The sequence below is a fragment of the Pongo abelii genome, chromosome 15 (assembly GCF_028885655.2).
Source record: "Pongo abelii isolate AG06213 chromosome 15, NHGRI_mPonAbe1-v2.0_pri, whole genome shotgun sequence".
NCBI lineage: Eukaryota > Metazoa > Chordata > Mammalia > Primates > Hominidae > Pongo > Pongo abelii.
Genome location: NC_072000.2, coordinates 99,193,282 through 99,199,266, shown reverse-complemented (window position 1 = coordinate 99,199,266; position 5,985 = coordinate 99,193,282). Strand labels below are relative to the sequence as shown.

Genomic DNA, 5,985 nt, shown 5'->3' with positions numbered 1-5,985 from the left:
ATGCTCATAATCCCAGTACTTTCGGAGGCCGAGGTGGGAGGATCACTTGAGCTCAGGAGATTGGGACCAGTATAGGCAATGTAGCAAGACCCCATCTCTACAAAAAATAATTTAAAAAAAAAATTAGCTGGGTGTGGTGGTGCATGCGTGCAGTCCTAGCTACTCAGAAGGCTGAGGTAGGAGGATCCCTTGAGACCAGGCTGTAGTGAACTAGGACTGTGCCATTGCACTCTAGCCTGGGTGACAGAGCAAGACCCTGTCTAAAAAAAAAAAAAAAAAAAAAAACAAAAAACACAGAAAAAAAGAAAGGGAAGGGAAGGGAGCGGAGGGGAGGGGAGGGAATTATCCCAAGGTGCTGTTTATCTTTTTTGCTATTATAAAAGGTATTATTTTTGAAATTACATTTTCTAACTGCTTATTGCTTATTGTATTACATAGAAATTCAATGTTTAGGTTATTGACTTTAGCTACTTTGCTGAACTCTCATTAATCTCAATAATTTGTAGATTCTTTTGGATTTCCTATGTAAACAATCACATTATCTGTGAATAACAGTTGTATTTCTTCTTTTCCAATCATTACATCTTTTTCCTGCCTTATTGCTCTGGCTAAGACCTCTAGGGCAATAGTAATGATAGAATACACTCTTGTCTTATCTCCAGTTTCTTAGAAATAGGTTCTAACTTATCACCATTAAAATTGGTGATTTTGGTAGATACTTTCACCTTGTCAAAAAAGCTCCCTTCCATTTTCTATTTTGGTAATTTTTATTTAATTGATTAACTATAAATGGGTATTAAATTTTTCAATTTTTTTTTTTTTTTTTTGAGACAGATTCTCACTCTGTCCCTCATGCTGGAGTGCAGTGGCATGATCTTGGCTCACTGCAACCTCTGCCTCTCTGGCTCAAGCTATTCTCATGACTTGGCTTCCTGAGTAGCTGGGATTGCGGACAGGCACTGCCACACTCAGCTAATATTTTGTATTTTTAGTAGAGACAGGGTTTTGCCATGTTGTCCAGGCTGGTCTCAAACTCTTGACCTTAAGTGATCTGCCCACCTCGGCCTCCCAAAGTGCTGGGATTACAACCTTAAGCCACGGTGTTCAGTCTAAATTTTTATTTTGACACATAAGTTCAAAATAAATGGTTTGTTTATTCAATCTGTTAAAGTAGTGAATATTTATAATTTTTTTTCTTGGTACTAAATCATCTTTGCATTTTTGGAATTAAACCCACTTGTTTCTCATGTATTATCATTTTTATTCATCACCAGATTCTGTTTGGTAATATTTTATGTAGGACTATTGTATTCATATTCATGAATAAGACTAACTTGTCCTATTCCTTTCTCTTATTCATTCCTTTCTCATTCTCAACACCTAACTCATTTTTAGCCCCATAAAATGAATTGTTTTTTACTAATATCCAGAAGATTTTATGTAAGATTGGAATGAGTTTGAAAGTTTGGTAGAACTCCCCTGTTTAAAATAATACATACACACACACACATATATATATAATTGCAGGTCCCGTGTGTGTGTATATATATATATGTGTGTGTGTGTGTGTGTGTGTGTGTGTGTATGGGATGGATATATATATGTGTATATCCACATATATATATGTGGATATACACATATATATCTATGACATGAAATTATTTTTCAATAGAAAGATAGTTAACCTCTTAATCATTTATTAAATTTTGAGACAGGGTCTTGCTATATTGCCCAGGCTGGAGTACAGAGTCTATTACAGGTGCAATAATAGAGCACTGTAACATTGATCTCCTGGGCTCAGCCAATCCTCCCTCAGTCTCTCAAGTAACTGGGATGACAGGTGCGTGCCACTGCACCCAGACACTTATTCATATTTATATGGTTAAATAAAAATTTGAGCTTTTAAATTATTTTCAAATCAATTTTGGAGTTACATTTTTTCCTAAGAATTTCACTATCTCATCTTAGAATTTGAATTTTCGATATAAAGATTTGCATAATATTTTATTGGTCTACTATTTTAAATCTCTGTTGTCACTCTAATTTTGGTTCATTTTCATTTCTAATATTGTTGGGTGTGTGAGCTTTCTTTTTTTAATCAGTCTTACCAGAAACTTGACTATTTTATTATTTTATTCAAAGAACCAAGATTTAGCCTTATTGATCTGCTCTATTGTATCTTTTTTTCCTATTTCAGTCATTTCTATTCTTATCTTTATTGTCTCTTTCCTTCTATGTTTTTGGGGGGTATATTTTCTTTTTATTAAAAAAATTATTTTATTTATTTATGTATTTTTGAGACAAGATATTGCTCTGTTGCCCAGGCTGGGGTGCAGTGGTGTGATCTTGGCTTCCTGCAACCTCCACTTCCAGAGCTCAAGTAATCCTTCTGCCTCGGCCTCCTGAGTAGCTGGGATTACATGCACACACCACCGCAGCTGGCTAATTTTTGTGTTTTATGTAGAGACAGGATTTTGCCATGTCGCCCAGGCTGGTTTCACACTCCTAAGCTCAAGTGATCTGCCCGTCTCAGCCTCTCAAAGTGCTGGGATTACAGGCGTTGGCTACCACACCCAGCCAAATTTTAGTAATGTCTGGAAATTTAAAAGCACACTTCAAAATAACACCGGAATGAAATAAAAAATAGTAATGTAAACTGAAAAATAATTAGAATTGAATGCTGCTGAAAATATTACATGTTGAAAATTCAGTTATGAAGCAAAAATAGTCCTTTGAAAGGGAATACATAGACTTAAGTATTGTTACAGAATAGAGAGTCTGGGTGTGGTGGCTCATACCTATAAAACCAACACTTTGGGAGGCCAAGGTGGGAGGGTCACCTGAGCCTGGGAGTTTCAGACCAGCCTCAGCAACATAACGAGATCCTGTCTCTATTTAAAAATAAAATAGGCTGGAAGCCGTGGAAGCCTCAGGAGGCTGAGGCAGGAAAATTGCTTGAACCTGGGAGAAGGAAGCTGCAGTAAGCCGAGATAATACCACTGCACTCCAGCCTGGGTGACAGAGCAAGACTCTCAAAAAAAAAATTACTAAAATGTGTCTGTGTATTATCTATACCTACTTTTTAAATTCTGTTGTGATCAGAGGCCACAGATATCTGTATGATACTGATTGTTTTCAATACAATGACACATTTTGTAGCCTAATAAAGTGTATACCTTTCAATCATATTTTCTAACCACAATGCAACTAAGTTAGAAGTCAATTTTTTGAAATGGTAAGAAATCTTAAAACACAGGTTAGCATTTCCACATGTGCTTGAGAAGAATGAGTATAATCTAACTGTTGGGGGATTATGTTCATTAAGTCATGCCTGTCAATTTTAATTGAAATCTTCTATGTCTTTACACATTTTGTCTTTTTGACCTATCAATGATTAATTCAGGTGCATTAAAATCTCCAACTATTGTGGCAGATTGAACTACTTCTTGTAGTTATTTTCAATTTTTGTTTTATATTTTTTAGATTTAGATAACTGTTGTATCTTACTGGTGAATTAAACTTCTTATCACTGTATATTGACCCTCTTTACCTTTAATAATGCATTTTTCTTAAAAGCTATTTTGTTTGATGCTTATTATTATTTTTCTGATGTATCTCTTATCCTACTTTTACTTATAAACTTTCTATTTTCTTAGTTTCATCTACGTCTCTTATAATTAATATATGGCTAAATTTAGAAAAAATCTAACATGACAATCTTAGTCTTTCGACTGGTAGGTTTGGTCCACTTACATTTATTGTGATTATTAAAATATTTGGACTTTGGGGTAGTACAGCTCTTTCCTTTCCATCTGGAGGCAGCCATCAGGTAAGCCAAGATGCATCCAGGAGCTATGGAGAAAGAAGCAGTCTGATGTCACGCGCTTTCTTCTGAGGGTCCGCTGCTGGCAGTACCGCCAACTCTCCGCTCTCCACAGTGCTCCCTGCCCCACCTGGCCTGATAAAGCGCACTGACTGGGCTACAAGGCCAAACAAGTTTACATTATATGTAGGATTCGTGTTCGCCGTGGTGGCCGAAAACACCCGGTTCCTAAGGGTGCAACTTACGGCAAGTCTGTCCATCATGGTGTTAACCAGCTAAAGTTTGCTCGAAGCCTTCAGTCCGTTGCAGAGGAGCAAGCTGGATGCCACTGTGGGGCTCTTTAAGAGTCCTGAATTCTTACTGGGTTGGTGAAGATTCCACATACAAATTTTTTGAGGTTATCCTCATTAATCCATTCCATAAAGCTATCAGAAGAAATCCTGACACCCAATGGATCACCAAACCAGTCCACAAGCACAGGGAGATGTGTGGGCTGACATCTGCAGGCTGAAAGAGCCGTGGCCTTGGAAAGGGCCATAAGTTCCACCACACTGTTGGCAGTTCTCGCCGGGCAGCTTGGAGAAGGCGCAATACTCTCCAGCTCCACCGTTACTGTGAATATAAATAAAGTTTGTAAAATTCATGTCTAATAAACAATTTAGGACAGTCATGTCTGCTTACAGGTGTTATTTTTCTGTTAAAACTAGTCTGCAGATTGTTTCCTGAATGCTTTGTCAAGAAAATTAAAGTGCAATAATGTTTGAAGACAATAAGTGATGGTGTATTCAGAAAATTATGGGCACCAATCTGGGTTAGCGTGAAGAAAATTGCCTCAGTCTCTACGGTACCATTTTAGGTTCACATAAAAGGTGAAAGCCCCTGGGTCAGTGCCATCGCTTCATGGCATTCAGTGGTTAGTGGTCGTGGTTTTAACACTGGTGTGTTTTGAAATTGAATATGAGATAAAATTATTAGCCCTAAAGTTGGTAAGCTAGCAATCAATGCTAGGGTGGGAAGCTGGCGAGCCGGTGGCCATTAGATAAATACCTTTCAAGTGTGAGCTCAGACGTCAACCCTAAAATACTTAACCGTAACACTAATTTGCGATCATTATGAATCCTTTCAGTCACATTAGTGGGGAAAGTAGTTGGCTATAAGTACCTCATTTTTAGTCCAGGCAGTCTTAAAAACATCTTGGGTTACCTACTCTGTCAACTCTCATAGGCTACAGAAAAAGTCATACAAGTGCATGGATTCCAACCATATGTGTTTTCTGCAATTGTTTCTCTTATTCCTGGCCAAAGTACCCTAAAAATCTCTACCGTTCCACAAAGTTGGGCCATCACTTCTACGCCCACTTTCACTGTAAGTATACCACCACATTGCATTTCTGTTCGTATCATGTCTTCCAGGAGGCTAGGCTACTGTTTTCCAGGGTGAATTTGAGTGTAAAGGAAATGTAGACAAGGAATTGCCAAATTCTAAATTCTGACTTTGCTGACTTAATTTAAATGCTCGTTTCTCTGAACCAATTTTCTCCTATCTTCTCTAGCTGTTTCAAAAGGATCAGTTAATTGATTTCCGGGAAGTACTCATAGCAAGTTCATAAAAGTTCTTGAGACCAAATTTCTTCTCAAAAAAAGAAAATATATTAAGTCATACATTTTGATTGTGTAGAGGTTGTTCAACTAAAGGAATAAATGTCTATTAAACTAAAAAAAAAAAATTGGACTTGTCTATATCATTTTATTTTGTGCTTTTTCTACGCTTTTTTTTTTTTTCATTGCTTGCCTGTTAAGAGAATCCAAAGCTCAGTATGGATGTCTCAGGTTCAGCTCTTCTAGTTTGATAAGAGTCTGAAAGTTAGTTTTCTTTTTTCTTTTTTTTTTTTTTTTGAGACAGGGTCTCGCTCTGTCACCCAGGCTGGAGTGCAGTGACACAATCTCAGCTCACTGCAGCCTCTGCCTCCCAGGTTCAAGAAATTCTCTTGCCTCAGCCTCCCGAGCAGCTGGGACTACAGGCGTGTGCCACCACGCCTGGCTAAGTTTTGTATTTTTAGTAGAGACGGAGTTTCACCATGTTGCCCAGGCTGGTCTTGAACTCCTGACCTCAAGTGATCCACACGCCTTGGCCTCCCAAAGGGCTGGGATTACAGGCATGAG

The 5,985-nt window shown here is 37.8% G+C and overlaps 1 pseudogene; it reads left to right on the top strand.

The window, feature by feature from the left end:
* Nucleotides 1-3,710: 3,710 nt before the first annotated feature.
* Nucleotides 3,711-4,441, top strand: LOC112128733 (large ribosomal subunit protein eL15-like; annotated as a pseudogene).
* Nucleotides 4,442-5,985: the final 1,544 nt, after the last annotated feature.